Consider the following 16709-nt stretch of genomic DNA (forward strand, 5'->3'; position numbering starts at 1 on the left):
AAAAAATAAATATGGGAAAGGTAGCCAAGAAAGCGTGTGATCGCAAGCGGCAGGTACACTTCTCCCGAGAGGAACTGACCGTGCTCACCGAGACCCTCCAGGAAAATGCCGCCGTCGTCTTCTCCAGTCAAATGACCAGGACGGCCCTTGCCAACAAGAAGGCCATATGGGCCCTGGTGGCACAGCGCGTAAGTGCGGTGGGGACAACACCCCGCACGCCACAGCAATGTCGCAAGCGGTGGGACGACCTGCGGATCCGCGTACGCAGCATACTTTCGCCGAACAGGAACATCGCCACAGCTACCGGGGGGGGTTCAGAGTCGCCCATCAAGTTGACCCCCTGGGAGGATATCTGCGCCTCCACCATAGGAATGGAGAGCATAGAGGGAGTCGGAGGGATGGAGAAAGGAGTGCCGACATCCGGAGAATCAGGTAGGTTGGCCAAGAGAAACAATGCGAAATCCACAAAACACGAACATGTGCAGTACCATGTGACCCCATAGTGCAATACATACTTTGCCCTGACAGCGCCCTCTAAAAGTCAGAATGAATAAACAAATCAATCAAGATGCCATAAACAACCCCTACATGTGCAGCATGCACCCCCTAACTGCAGGCAGCCAAATGAATGCATCCTCAATCCACACGAAAATGAGACCACCTCCAAGGCCCAGTCCCAAATCAGCCTCATGTACCACCCCAATGCATTTGATACGTTGCCATTCCAAATCCGACAGACCCATAACTAACGCTCGCCCCTCTTTACTCCACCACAGGGTCCGATACCAACGACGAGCTGCAGGACACCCCTACCAGCACGCCTGCAAAGAGGGCCAGGACCAACGTCCCAAGAGCCTCCACCTCAGGTGCAAGGATCAAGACACGGCAGCAGCAGGAATCAAGTGGCAGCACACTGGAGGGGACTGCAACAGGCACCCCAGCAGCCAGCAAGTCCACAACCCCAGCACCACAGGTCCCCCCAAAGAACGCATCTGATGGCACTGCCTCTGGTGGTAGCAGCACCATAGGTGACACAGCTGTCATGCCAGCATGCTCCGACACGGAAAACAGTGCTGGCGACGTAGGTACCATCCATGACCTTTCCCAATCCCCCTGCATGTTCCATCCCCTACACCATGACGAAACCACGCAGGGGCACCCTGAAGACGACGACTGGCCAACCCCCACAAGTCCTGTGCCAAGGCAACATGTGTTGAGCAGCCCCCCTGTCACACCACCGCAAATGTCCATGGCCCAGCAGAGGCAACAGTCCCTCGACCTGCTGATCGAGCAACAGCAGGAAGTGTCCACGCTACTCAAGGACCATGCAAATGAATGCGGGGGTTCCAGGGCAGCCATGGAAACATCCACCGAGACACTCAGGGCACAAATAGAGAAAAGTAGTGAGAGCCTGAGAGCACAAATGGAGAAAAGCACCGAGAGCCTGAGAGCACAAATGGAGAAAAGCACTGAGAGCCTGAGAGCACAAATGGAGAAAAGCACCGAGAGCCTGAGGGGGGAACTGCATGCGACGTCCAAAGACGTTTGTGCTGAACTTGCTGCTGTGCGCCGTGTGCTCTCGGAGCTCTCACAAACCCTCAGAGACATGCATGGACGCGAGCAGGCAGAGACATCATCCGTGGCAAGTTCCGTCCAGGGCAGCCCCCAACGCAGATCTGGCAGGAACCTGCGCTCCACGGGCAGGGGTGCCCCTGATACCCGTAGAGGGGGCTTGCAATAGCGTCCAACCACGGACAGCATGCATATTTGGACACTGGTGTTGGGGGGGGAGGTAGTAGGGTGGAGGGGGTGTGTTGGGCTTCACTGGGTGGCGGGTCCATAGGGTGTATAAATCAAATCACATTAACAATACAGCACCTCATTATCATCCAATGACATGTGTGGACATTGATATTTGCGTACGAGGCCTTCATAGGCGTACAGTCCACAATGTGCCTGTACTACACACACACAGTGCCACAGGTCCCCTTTCCGTGTAATAGGCACCATGCGTGGTTGCTAGAAGCATGCATCTATGATGCTCTGTCGGATTGCACGTGCATCCTGTGCCTCATGGACTCCTTGAGGTGCCTCCACATCCCCACCCTCATCATCATCATCATCTTCAGGTGCATGCAGTACAGCGTCAGGGGGCATGGGCACATTCCTACGTATGCACATGTTGTGCAGCATGACACATGCCATGACCATCTTAGAAACCTTCTCATGGCTGTACATGAGGGCCCCGCCAGACCTGCTGAGGCTGCGGAAACGAGCCTTCAGTAGGCCGAATGCCTGTTCAATGACCACACGGGTACGTGAGTGGGCATGGTTGTAGTCCTCCTCATGCTCGTTCTGTGGGTTCCGGATTGGTGTAAGGAGCCATCTCTTCAGTGGATACCCGGCATCACCTGTATGAGACGAATAAAGGGTGTCAGTGGAATGATAGTGCTAAGTAGCCCCCCCCCCTCCTGCAAGGTCATTGACGCATCAAATGGGCCACGATGTCATGCATGGAATGAGACTCACCGAGTAGCCAGGATCTGTGCCCTGCGTGTCGCTCCATGTAGCGTGGTATTCTTGTGTTCCTCAGGACCATAGAATCATGGGTAGATCCTGGAAATCTGGCACAACAATGCGTAAATATCTTGTTGGAGTCACACACCATTTGCACATTGATTGAATGAAATTGTTTCCGGTTGCGGTACTGGACCTCCATGGCATGTGGGACAACCAATTCAACATGGGTGCAGTCGATGGCACCAATGCAACCCGGGATGCCGCCAAGTGCATGGAATCCCACTTTTGCGTTGGTAATCTCCTGGTACGTGCGTGGTAGTGTGATGTGGTCGTCGGCGTGCTTCAGGAGGGCATCGTGCACTTGGAAGAGTGTCCGTGAGAACAGTGGCTGTGAAATGCCATGCAACTGTCCCACTGTGTGCTGGTAGGTGCCTGTGGCCAGGAAGTGGAGTGCAGACACCACCTTCAGTAGGGGTGGGATGGCGGTTGGGCTATCTATCATGCTCACGAGGTCAGCATGTGTCATGTCCACAATGGCGATTATGGTGTCCCGGTCCAAACGGTAGAGGGTGTGGATCTGCTCAGCAGTGAGGTTGAACGGATCGGCTCGGAGGCGTGGGATTGCGGGCCGTCTGCGTGGTGGTAGTGGCAGTGCTTGTGGGCCTTGCTGACCCTGCCTTGCCCTCCTCCTCCTCCTTCTCCTCCGTCTCCCCTGTGCGCCCGGTTGTTGTACCTGTTGTTGTTCGTCGTCTTCTTGTAGTTGTAGCACTTGCAGTGCTATCTGGTCCCCCAGGCCCAACATCGCTAGTCCTGCCGGTAGCATTTTGGAGTGGGAGTGGTTGTGGGAGGGGTTTGGGTCTGCTATATATGTGCTGTCGGCCTGTATGGCCTCCACCTGTGCTGATTGAATGAATCTGTGGCAGATGCAATCCCTTCTGGCCGAGCACGTCCCGCACGTAAGGCTGCATTTGGCCGCATGGCATCTTGGGATTGGAATCATGTATCAAATCCCGATGGCAGTGTGATGTACTTTGACTGATTTTCATGCTATGCTCCCATTGTTACACATGCTATGATTGCAGCCGCTTACATACCTGTGAAGAGTCAGTGGTATGTAGGGCTCGATCGATGGCCGACCCTCATGCAGCACAGTAACGTACTTCACCGACGGGCGTGGCGTCCCATTTGTGATTGCAGCCAGTTAGCATTATGACACACAGCCGCACTACATTGATGTAATTGTGAATGCAAGCGTTCACAGAAGCCTTTTCGACGTAATGTTGCAAGTGAGGAATTCGAAGGCCAGCATTTTTGGTTTTGAAGTAGCGGCGAGGATACGCCCACAGGTCTGGCTGGAAATGTAACGTTCTATTGTAGAATGTCCTTGGGACATGGCCCATAACGAGCAAGCAATGAATGATATGAATTGAATGGGATGCGCAATAGCGTAGTGGACGATAAGGCAGGACGTTCCCAAATCCATCTTGCTTCACAACACTACAGATCCGGCCAGGAGCACAGTGGTTTTTGCAGACTGCATTACGCACAGACGCGATGGAAGTTTCACATATTATGTGAGTGAATATTCATGCGTTTTCATTGCGGGATGAGGGAATGATGAATGGATGCATGGACAGATGATTCCGTTTAGGGTCTGCCATGTACATGGGTTTTTTGAATCACTCCCCTTCCCCTGCGCTATGTGATGCAAGGCTGCCATAGTGGGACTTACGTCTATCTGCCCTTGTCGGATCCTCCCTGTCTCGACGCGCCTTCATACACTTGTGTCTAGGCACGTTACTAATCCCATGTCATGGGTTCTATCTTGACGGACGCATGCACAGTAACCGACGTTGCCAATGGTGTATTTACCTCGATTGATTTCGTTATGAATCGATACTGATTTAGGGGTGTGTATATTCCTTTGGAGTGGGCTAGCATGCATATGGGTGTGGATTTGGTGTGTTGAATGAAGATTGTAATGCATCATGAGTCCCGTAATGCAATCGGTTAATTTGTGTTTCTTTTGGGTGACAGGTATCTCCTGCCCTATTGCAGATGCCATCTCTACGCCACTCCTCCAGATGGTTTTTACTCTCGACTCCTGCAGCTTCGGGTGAATCAGTGGAGCACCATTTCGATCTTATGGGACGATCGCCAATGGGCCACATGCCCTTACGCTGTACTGGTGGCTAGGTGCAACATTTCGGCCTTTCAGCTCGACTAGTGCCTGCCTCATGGGACGGACCTGCGGTTCTTGCCGCTTCCATGTTGCCTTTTGGAACGTTGATGTAGGCCCTGTGTGCCATGATGGTACAGGGCGTCACACAAGTGGAAGCTGGTCAATTATTGCAGATGCAGCCCTCGGTGATGATGGTTGTTTTGGTGTTATTTTGCAAATTGCTGTGGGGCCTTTGTCATTTGGATGTGCATTTAAATTGTATTCCGATATTTGTCGTGTTGCGTTGTTCTTTGCAGGTGATGTGGCGATTTTCGATTTGTGGCGGTATGTATTGCGAGATGATCTGCATTGTGTTCCGCCTTCTGAGTTGAGTTGTGTGGTACAGTACTGGCCGCGTTTGCCTACGTAGCACAGTATGGTCACGGATAGGGGCTGCCATTGTGACTGTTTACATGATGTGCTGTTCAGGGGCGGGGGATTGGCTTTTGGCCGACTGGTGCCTGTCAGCCAGGTCGATTGGTGGAATGATGGGATGTTCAGAATGTGGCTGGTCACAGGTGACTGTGTTTGCGTGCGTTTGTTGGAGGGGGACTGGGGTCATGTCCATTGGAATAGCTTCTGTATTGATGCCATCTGTGCCCTGCAGCTCCCATCGGCCCCTCTTGGGATGAGCCTGGCTGCTCAGTCACTCTGCCAACTTGTGTGGTACATGCTTCTGCTGATGGTTGGTTTGTTTACTGGCAAGAGTACAGGGCTGGTGCAATCCCCCTCAGGATGCTGTTTTGGATGTTGCCTTGCGCTGGTGGCAAGCGATGGGGGACTACTGTTGTTTTGTGTCATGTGTTCTTGATTTTCATTTTGATGTATTGTACCTTCACATGCCTGTGCTGCATCAGTACGGCTATGGTGACATGCCGTACATGGATGCCCACTCACGGGGCGCTTTGAGCCCCTGCATGCTTTTCTACGTTGGCATGCATGGGTGAATTGTAGATTTCACTGGTTGCATAGTGTGAGTACATTGCGCCTGCCAGGAGTTGTGCAATGTGGCCAGGGAGTGGAGTACAGGCACTCAGTGGGCCATTTACGGTTGGTTCACGATGCCGTATTTCTCGCCATGGCGGAATGGTACTTTACGACGTGCTTGATGGCGTTCAGTACATGTCCGCTAGGGTCAGAATTCGCGTACCGTTGCGCCATGGCGGTGATTCCGGTTTTGCAAGGCGCGCGTGCGCGTACTTGGTGCAGTTAGCGTTGCCGTTCACTGCGGTGTCGCTAATGGCATCGTACTTTACGGTGACGGGTCATAATCGCAACGAGCGGTGTTCGATGGCGGTATTGCATTTCCGCCATCATTTTTCCATTTCCGCCAGGGTCGTAATGAGGCCCATAATGTTGTGTTATGTTTGCGGAAACAGATATATTTTTGATTTTAGCAAACATACGGCACCATATACGATCATCAAATCTGTAACCCAAGTCCTCTTCCCACTTCAAACAAATAGTGCATACATCAAAAGTTGAGGTGGTGAGCATACTATACAATTTTGAAGCCCTAACATCATTGCACATGGTGAGCTGTAGCAGTCTGAAGGGATCTGGAGAAAGGATCTCATTAGAATATTGATTAAGTGCATCTAAACAGGAGTTAATAAATGTATTATAGTATGGAAGGGCCGCTTTGGGTATGGCAAATTTGGATATCATTAGCTGAATGGTGAGGATTGACTGATCATCTGTGATGTGTTGGATGAATCTGACACCTTTTTTAATCCAAGATTTACGATTTAAGGTCCTACTATTAATAACAATATTCTTGTTGTGGCAGATTAGAGGGGAGAGACACTTGTTGGGGTTTTGAAATGATGGAAGAGAAAGGCTTGTAGAGCTGAAATAGATGCCTTAATGGGATCTAGAACCTTCATAGATGTATGTTTAAATATGTAAATGAGGTATTTGACATTATAAGGGGAGACTGAGTGTTTTTCTAAAGTACACCATGTGGGAATATCATACATTTCGGGATCTGAAAACCAGAGGCATGATTGTTTTAGTAGAAAAGAAGAATGGTACAGCTTGAAGTCGGGGAATTTAACACCAGCTTTCATATGGAGCTTAGAGCTTGGTTAAAGCAATTCTTTTACTCTTTCCTTCTCCCCATAAAAATGTTAGTAAAATAGAGTATATAGATTTGAAAAAGGAAAGAGATAATGGAACTGATAGAAGCTGTAAATAGTATAGTACTTTAGGGACAGCATCATTTTAATATCCGCTGTGGGTTATATCACCCTTGCTCTTTTAAAGTAACCCACGAAGGCCGCACAGCTGTGTTTGATGATCCTACTGATCTTAGATCCTTTATTCAATCCATTAAAGGCGATGGCATGGACACATCGTCTCCGGCAAGTACCTCAACCTCATCCGTAACCGGCAAATATGACCTTGTAACATGTACTGATACTTGTTTTCCCTTGGTTTTCTTCTTGTCTCATATTCTCCTTACTTCATACGATTCACTTAATGCAATCTATATCCAATCACTCTAACAAATTGGGGCGGGCGCCCTTGTAGCGTCCTTCTTCCACTGTTGTCGCTCTTTTTCCCTTTTAGCGATCCAGTAGGTGTTATCTGTTCTCATTTCATTCTCTCCCGTTCATTTTCCTATGTCCTGTTTGATCTCAAAAGCAACTCTTACCCTTCTGTATGTACTTTTTCAGTTTATGATCAAACTCCCTTCCCCTATCCCCTATGTGTTATCCTTCTATATCACTCTATGGGTATATATGGTTTAAGTAACATAACTGTTAACCTGACATTGATATGGTACTACTGCTATTTAATGCATGCCTATCACTTTACATATGATTAAATGATATTCAAGTGTATTACATGGAACATTAAAGGATGTAAGAATCCCATCAAGAGATGTAAAATCCTATCTTACCTAAATAAACTTAAGCCATCGGTAGCGTGTTTACAGGTAACTCACCTGTCAAACAAAGGAACAATGAAGCTCAAATCCCTTTGGGTTAAAGAGGTTATTTCCAGTCCAGCATTATCCAACAAGAATGGTGTAGCCATTTTGATTAGTAAAAAACTACACTTTAAAATTCTAGATCAAGAAGCTGACATAAATGGAAGATGGGTTTGGGTAAAATTACTAATTGATTCAACACAAGTCTCAATTTTAAACATCTATGGCCCCATCTTACCAGATCCCGCATTCTGGACCTCAATCAAACATATCATACTTAAAAAAATAACTTTACCAACTTAATTATGTGTGGAGATGTGAACCAAGTCCTCGACCCATTTTTAGATCGAAAATCCAGGTGTTCATTTAAAACCCATAAGTCCTTTACGAATTGTATAGCCGAAACTGGACTAATTGATACCTGGAGACTTTCCCATCCCACACAAATAGATTATACCTTCCATTCACCACCACACAATACCTTATCACGTCTGGATTATATCTTTGCAATAAAAAGCCTTTCTGGATCCATTGTTGACTCTAAAATCTCCAATGTTATTATATCTGATCATGCTCCGGTATATACATCCTTTTGTTTATCTGATATTAATAAGACTGCTAGCCGATGGAAACTTAACACGTACATTTTAGTTACCTGTTTTGGGGCTGATTATAAGTTTAGGGTCAAATGTGTTTTTTTTTTTTTGCTTAATACAACTAATACTAAATCTGCTAAAAAAGGATGTTACTAGTCATCTCTATAGAAAAAGTAGAATTTGCCTGCAGTCGTAAAAGAAATGTAATGTACCATTTAACATGACATGTTAGCTATGTTAAAATGGAGTGTAAAGCTATGGTTTACCATGTAATGAATATAAAAATCCAGGTATTGTAAACTCCTGTCTAGCATGTACATGCAGAGGAACCAGCTGCAATCAGTTGCTCTAGGGATAGCTATGTGCGTATATTCGCGCTGCGCGCTCCTCCTTCTGGTCAGCGTCCCCATACTAGTTGTCTAAGACACATGCAAAATACTTTTATAATTTTTCTGACGTAGCAAATCACACAGCACCCCGCATTCAATGTTTAAAGCTGATAAAATTTAATATTTCAATATTAGTTATCTCTACCAAAAAGTCTAATTTTCCCGCAGTCATATACTATTATGTAATGTCCGGTTCTTGCAATGCAATGTAATCTTATTATGTATATTCACTCTACAGTCTGCTGAACTCCTCCACTACAATCTGCACAAGATCACACAACATAGCAAAACATATTTTTTGCTTTTTGATTTGATTTGATTTGCAGACACAGCCACTATGTAGTACCTCCGAGGCAAGGGCAAGGATAGAGACGAAAAAACTAAAACGTGCACAGGCCTCGGGTGCATTTAGGTCTGTAAGTGCACGGGCAAAGGAGAAAAGGACAGAGCATGGTAGGTGCTTCAGAAATCTATAAATTACAAAAGTCCATGCACAGGAGTAATGGGGTGTATACAACAAAGTTCTAGGGCCACTGAATTGAAAAGTGGCAGACAGTCTCGTGAATTAGGCAAGCATTGGAAAGGATTTTTGAAGAGGACATTTTGAGGACGATTTTCTTCTAGTGTAAGGCCCTGATTCACAGAGCGTTTTCCAATGGGGTTTTGCCATTGTAAAACGCTTCTGTGAATTAGGCCCTAAGTATTGTGGCAGGCCATATCGGAAATCTGCTTCCATAGAGTCGAGAGCTCTCCTACCCAATTTCTCCTTTTATGGTTTCGGGTTTATGAATGAAATAAAGTGCTTTGAAGCCGACATGAGCACCAACAGGGAGCTTGTGTAGGGGGATAAAGGCAGGAATGAAGTGGCTTTCTGGGTTTTCGGGGAGTCCTGCAAGCATGCTGTTAATGTGCTCCTTCGGGATAGCATTATCACAGTTATAAAGCGTACGCTTTGCGTGAAGTTTATAAACGGTAGAATGCTCATTAGTGCATGCAAACATACATGTAATTTTCTCGCGAGGTCCTGGGCATCTGGAGAGAAGGACAGAAGGCTATCAAGGGCCCCATGAGGGTTGCTTTACTGCACGGCAAAGAGTTGGTGGGTGGGCCAAGGAAGGTGCCCAGGCGAAATTTTTAGCCGTTTTGTAGCAACAACTTGACAACAGGGTCACTTTAATATGTATATTCAATGGCTCTTGCAAAGAGCTAAAGGTTTCTCTCCGCAGACCTAAAAAGGCTACTATTGTTGTCTAGCACAGTCACGATAACGTCCACGCTACTTTTTGAAGGATACTCTAAGAACAGTTATGTTATGCTATAAGAACTTAATAAAGCACACGTACACCATTGGCATCATGGCGCCAAGGCATAAGGAGGTTTTAAACGAGAGCAGAGTTAAAATAGAAGAGTTTTTAGTTTCCATCGAAAACAGAAGTGACCAGTGGTGCTCCGCAGAGCGGGAGGGAGGTTGTTCCAGGCGTTAGCGGCCACAATGGAGAAAGCACAACCCCCTAGTCGAGTCGCCTAAATCGTGAGACTGCTATAAAACGAGCTGACTGGGAACGTAGGGACCGGGTAGGAGAATAGTGCACAAATCTAGCCTGCAAATACTCTTCTCCAATACCGTAGAAGGCCCGATGAACCATGCATAAGGATTTAAACACAATACGAGCCTCCACCGGGAGCCAGTGAAGCTGCCTCAGCAGAGGCGCCATGTGAGTGCCAAAAGGGGGGCGGAGGATGGCTCTTGCTGCTGCATTTTGGAGAAGTTGTAACCACTTGGTTAAGTATAGGGGCTGCCCTAAATTAAGCGAGTTACAATAATCCAGGACGCACAATACTAGAGCGGCCACCACTGGGGCTTGGAGAACTGCAGGAATAAAAGGAATAACCTTCCTCAGGACCCAGAGGTTAAAATGGCCAGTCTTGCAGACTGCCGCCACCTGCTCATACATGGTCAAGGAGGCATTAAGTCTTACCCCCAGATTTCTGATTGATAACACGGGCCGAGTGAGAGGGCCAGGAGAAGGGGGCCAAAAATCGGCCGTCCAGAAGCAATGAGGGGAGATGGTCCCAACAACCAACACCTCTGTTTTGCTGGCATTAAGCTTAAGCTAGTTGGATGTCATCCAGCTCCCCAGTTCCCCAAGACACTTCCTCAAGTCGGGCTGCAGTCTCAGACTGAGTCAGGTCCAGACGGACCAGGATCTGGGTATCATCCGCATAAGAGTAATAGCGAAACCTGTGAGTTTGAAGGAGAAGCAGAAGGAGTCTAATGTAGACATTAAACAGAATAGGAGAGAGTGCCGATACCTGAGGGACCCCACAAGAGAGAGAGAGACAGGTGCAGAACGGAAAGGGGGAAGAGAGACAGACTGCGACCAGTCGGCAAGAAAGGCCGTAAACCAAGCGAGAACTTGGCCGGACAGAGTAGCGGCGGACAAGTGGGAGACCGGGGTGGAGTGATCGACAGCCACCGACAGATCTAACAGCAGGACAGCTCCGACTCCACCCTGATCTGCCAATCGCACCAGGTCATCAAGCCCATAATTAAGGACCGATTCTGTACCTCTTCCTGGCCGGAAACCTGATTGGAAGGTATCAAAGTACTGAGTAGACTCTAGAAAGTTGGACAATAAGGGAGAGCCCAGCGCTTCCAGTACTTTCATCAGAAAAGGCAGGAGAGAGATGGGCCGTTAGTTGGCTAACACCTCAGGGTCTGAAGAGGGTTTTTTCAATGGAGGAATGACTAGGGCATGCTTTAGGGAAGATGGGATAATACCAGTGGCAAAGGAGCGATTGACCGAAGAGGTGATATGAGCAATCAACTTGCCTGAGGATTCCTTCAAAAGGGCTAGTGGAATGGCACCGGCCAGGGAAGCTGACTTAAGGCGCTGAATAGCTGTCAAAATATCAGCGTCAGAGAAAAGGGGAAAAGTGGACCGGGAGCCCAAAGGAGGAGGGGGCTCAATGTGTACCCTTTCACTGGATAGTAGCTCGGCCTCGACTTGTATGTTATCTCTAATAGTAGAGATTTTTTCCACAAAAAAAGACGAAAGGGAGTTACATAGATTCTATGAAGGCGGTACCTGGGGGCAACCTGTCTCTGGGGTAGAGAGCGACTGGACCAGGTCAAATAGGGCCTTTGGTTTATTCAAGGCTATTTCCACCGTGTAGCTAAAGTATGCTTGATGATATCTGTATTTTAGGAGGACAAGAGCATTACGAAAGGTGATTTTGGCTTCAGCAGAATAAGAGATAAGCCATTTCCTTTCTGCCTGTCTACGCTGTAATTTGGTGGATCTGAGCTCCTTCAGGAACCAGGGTTCCGAATGATGGCTTCTTTGTTTGCAATTTGATATTGTAAATTCAGGAGCTCATTCTAAGGGGTTTGGGGGGGCAAGCTTCTCCTCCCTGTTCCTACACCCCGAAGCTCTCGGTCGATGCACCACGCTGTTCACACCTGTACCCTGCAGAACGTCAGCTGAGAAGTGGGTCCCTTTAAAGGGGCGACCAAGTTCAAGCAAAACCATTGACGTCTCATGCCCCCATTGCTGCAGTATGAGCGATGGTGGTGGCGCGCTGAGGTTTGTGACATCATTCACTAGCTCGGCAAATCCTTTAGGCAGCGGCGCTGCAGAATGATTCAACTTCTTTCCAAGGCTCTGTGCAGGAAATGCTTCTGTTCATCCACCTCTGGCCCGGAAGTGCTCCTTCCGGTGGCTTAAGGAGTTTACATTTCCAAACAATGCAGAGTTTATTTTTAACTGCTAGACACTTTGGGCGGATGTGTGTAGTGCTGCCTACTGCGTGCCTGTGCAAATGACAAGCAAACGAGAGAAAAGTAGCGACCCCAGGATTGTGATCCAGAGGGGGTTCACAAATTCCTTCTCTCACAACCGACTTTAGTCTTGAATCGGGTGATATCGGACTTGTCCCTGACTGTACTTCCTATTAGTTTGAGCTATTGAGTGGTGCGTGCGCCACCTACAAGCTGAAACTAATGCATTAGTGTGGAGAGGGATAAATGGCGCATAACAGGGGGAAACACTGCTTGTAGGTGTTGTTTAGTTATTTGCCTACACATGTACTGCCCATGGCCATACTAACCCATATGGCCATTCCCACCCAGTGCTTGCCCATCCCCCCGCCCAAAACACCTCCACATGGGAACTCTTTTACCACGCTTTAATCAAGCCTTACCATAACACTTTGCACTCGAAATGCCTGCCAGTGTTTTTTCAAAGCAGTCTTCTGGGAGTTAATGACTTAATTGGTGTTGTAAACCCACTACTGGTGTAGTAAAACATTTAATCAGATCTGCCTTCAGCCACTAGATTTCTAAGCACTATGGTCCTGATTCATGGAAAAGGGCGCATTGTTCCTGTAAATCCTGAGCAGCGAAAACCACTATGCGCGGCATGTTGCGCAGAAGAAAATCAGTGTGCTCTGCGTATTCATGGAAATATCCACACAGAACTAACCAATGCGCAGGCAGCAAAAGGAGCGTCCACGACACGCCCACACATAACTCCTTACCAGCCATGGAGAGGGGTCATTGTGTACATCCCTGATGTGAAATCAATGCACCCCAACAAGACTGCCTGCGACCCCCCCATAACCAAGCCAGCACCACGGCGGGGGTTTGTGGGATTCCTCGAAACACTTAGGGCCTGATTCATGGAAGTGTTTTATAATGGCGCAATCCCATAGGAAAACGTTCCATGAATCGGGCCCTTAACATAAAAGTCAACATTTGCCAGTAAATATGTGTGTGAACCCTCGCAAAACACTCCTGCACCCCGATATGCTGCTTACGCATCCTACTAAATCTGATCGGAACCCCAATTGGGTGCACGCTCGCCAAAATCTGACTTGCGATCTTACCATTGCGCTGGGAATCCCATGCGCAAGTGCCCGTGCACCTGCCTTGGGGTGGCAGAGAGTATGAGGGCTTTGCATGACCTTTTCCTTGCCGAAAGGTTGCGCGGTTGGGTCCATGAATATGCGTCATTCCGTGCAAATGTGGGCATGAGATGGACTGCCTGCGGGCCATGCGTTGAACCGCCCTCATTTTCACAAGTTCTTCCCCATTTTCTGAATTCCACCCCTTCCCAGCCCTCTGCGCAAGCCACACCCACGGCCTGAGTGGGGTCTCATGCATGGGTGTAATTTTAGGGGGTCACAGGGGTGTTTGTCCCCCCCAACTTTCATGGCACACCATTTTGTCCCCATTCATTTGACTGGGGCACCTTTTCTTCAGATGTCATGTCCCCCCCAACTTTTTAAGAAAAGTTACTCCACTGGTCTCATGAAAGGCACTCGCCACTTGCATAGACGTGCCGGGCCAACGCAAAATCCACGCAAATCCAGGAAAAGTCCTGCACAGTCTATTCCATGAATCGAGAAACAGGGATTTTTGTGCAATAATAATATGCAAAAATAATTCCATGAAATGGCCTTGATGTGTGTCCTTCACTGATGTCCTGTTAAAAACACGCATTGGCAAAGCCAACAGTTATGGCTTGTATATAACTATTTGGCAAGTGTCTTTCCCATGCCTACACAAAAGCCAAAACTGTTGACATTGCCAACGCTTGTTTTATGAGGAGGTAGTCAAAGATGTCCATAAGGGGTTTCCTAATGAAGCGCCTGCTACCCTTGGCAATGCTTCGCTACTCCTGGTCGCAGAGAAACTGTTAGTGGCAGTTAGAAATATGACTTTAGAAGCTTTGACATTCTGAAAAACATGGATAACATTCAGCAAGTTGTTTTGTTTTAGAATATGGTGCATGCATGGTTTGAAATGCTAAAATTCTCCAGAATAGGCTGTGTTCCAGATCTTCTGTGTTCCAGATCTTCTGTGTGACTAGCGATGGAACACATCTTCTTCTCAAACACTTTGACGGAGGAGGAAGAGCATTTATAAATGGGATACGGCTTGATATGCCAGGGATGCAGGCATGATATGCCAGGGGCATACTTAGCAGAAGCATTGCAGGCCAACCCGGCTGCCATTCTATGCCAGTACAGCCTCATGTGGATGGCTACTGGCATCTTTTGCCAGAGGTAGACAGGTCCTATGCCTAGGTGCTGCCATCATATGGCAAGTTCATCTCACCGCCACCTCCTACCCGGCAAAGATGCCACAAAGTTAACATTTATCACATACCTCATATCTTACCAAACATAACATAACGTTTTTAGATAGCAATTCATGACTGAATTCTGATGCTTCTAAGCGTAGCAATAAAAGAGGTTAATAGTAGCCAAACTTAGTAATATACAGTTTGTCGATCTTAGAAGTATGACAGTCTAAGATTCCACCCTTTGACTGCAGGTCACGCAAATAAAAACTCTGCAATGAGTGCTTAACCCATCATGCTATCAGATCTACCGTTATGTCCTCAGAACCCCTTCTTGAATGCAGAATAGTTCTCTTTTTAAACTTTTAGAATGGGTATTGAAATTTGTGATTATGTGCTCTTTAAAATACATTTTTCTTTCTGCAATAGGTGAATGTTTCAGCTGACGTGCTTTCTTACCTGCTGCTGCAGGAAGCATCTCTTTCCTGAGAGCACTGTCCCAGGTACAGAATATAGAATGTGTGTTGAATATGTTTTAATATTAGAACATATTTTCCTTGGGCAGTATGTGCATATAGTAATAATAAAATATATATATATATATATATATATATATATATATATATATATATATATATATATATATATATATATATGTTTATGTGTATGTTTATTGAATTTATATAGCGCTTTAAGCCAAAGCGCTTAACAATATAACAACAGGTACAAAAGTGATGGAAGCATATTTACAAACATGAACAGGTCATTAGAACAATAAGTAGAACTATTTACAAGGGGAGGAGAGGGTGGGGTGAGGGTAGAGGAGGGGGTAGGGGAAGGGAGTCATATATATCAGATTTATCAATGCCAGACATCCTAAGCTTCACCATGTCATGAGTGAGTAGTTCATTTGGTCCTTGTTGTCTTCTTTACACTCTGGCACGCATTATTTTAAATCTAAAACAATGAACTGACCGTCTCGCAGTTATCAATAGTCAGGGGAGCCAGGGCGCTAAGCGAGAAAGGGGTCCATTACCTAAGTGTTAATTAAGGCAGATGCGCTCAATAACGCCCACTGCGCATGTCTGCTGTGTCCTGTTTATTCGGACTTGGGAAAGAAATACCTTTTGGCCAAAATTGAAAAGTTGGGGAGTGAGGCGGGCGCGTGCAGCTTTTGATCACATTGTATTGATTCCGGAACTATAGTCTGCACAGTGGGCCTCATTAGGACCCTAGTGGCCACGTAATGAACGGTGCCGGTAAGGGACCGGCACCGTTCATTACGGGCACCCTAATATGAGGGCTGCTGCTGGTCCTGGTAAGGAACGCCTCGTCAGACCAGGCTTCCTTAGCGGGACCCGCTAGCAGTCCAGGATGCTAACAATGGGCCCGCCATTAACGGTCCCGTTGTTAGCATCCTCCCCATTCCTATTGAGCCCTATGGGGGCTCAAATGGGAATGGGGATGTACCGGGTCCCACGAAAGGGATTTACCGGGACCTCCAAGGTCAGAATGGCCCAGTAAGTCCCCTTTTGCAGGACCACGACCTGGTACCCGGTACGGGGGTATCCATGCCTCTTTTAGCGACATGGCTACCGCCATACTCGTAATGAGGCCCAGTGTCTTTATCCTTACATTCAACAGGCTTTATTATGACGAAGTGCACGGTTACAACTGAATTGCCCCTAATATCATATTATATTTCATCATGTATGCCTTGCACTTTTGTAGCCGTGTATTTGAGGATATGTCATTTTTGTTTGCCTGATGTATTTGCTATTGCTTTGTATTTTTATCTTTTATGTAAATTGTTCATCTTCGAACTCAAGAATCCATATGATCTAACTGTGTGCGACGCATAGTTTTCGTGCGGTGCTGTTTCATTTAGGTGCCAATGTGTTAGAATGCCCAGGCGCTTGTTGCCGCTGCTTTCTGGCCCCCTCTTTCTTTCTGTGGTTAAGA

This window comes from Ambystoma mexicanum, chromosome 13 (genome assembly GCF_040938575.1).
Source record: "Ambystoma mexicanum isolate Mex_15411 chromosome 13, UKY_AmexF1_1, whole genome shotgun sequence".
Taxonomy (NCBI): domain Eukaryota; kingdom Metazoa; phylum Chordata; class Amphibia; order Caudata; family Ambystomatidae; genus Ambystoma; species Ambystoma mexicanum.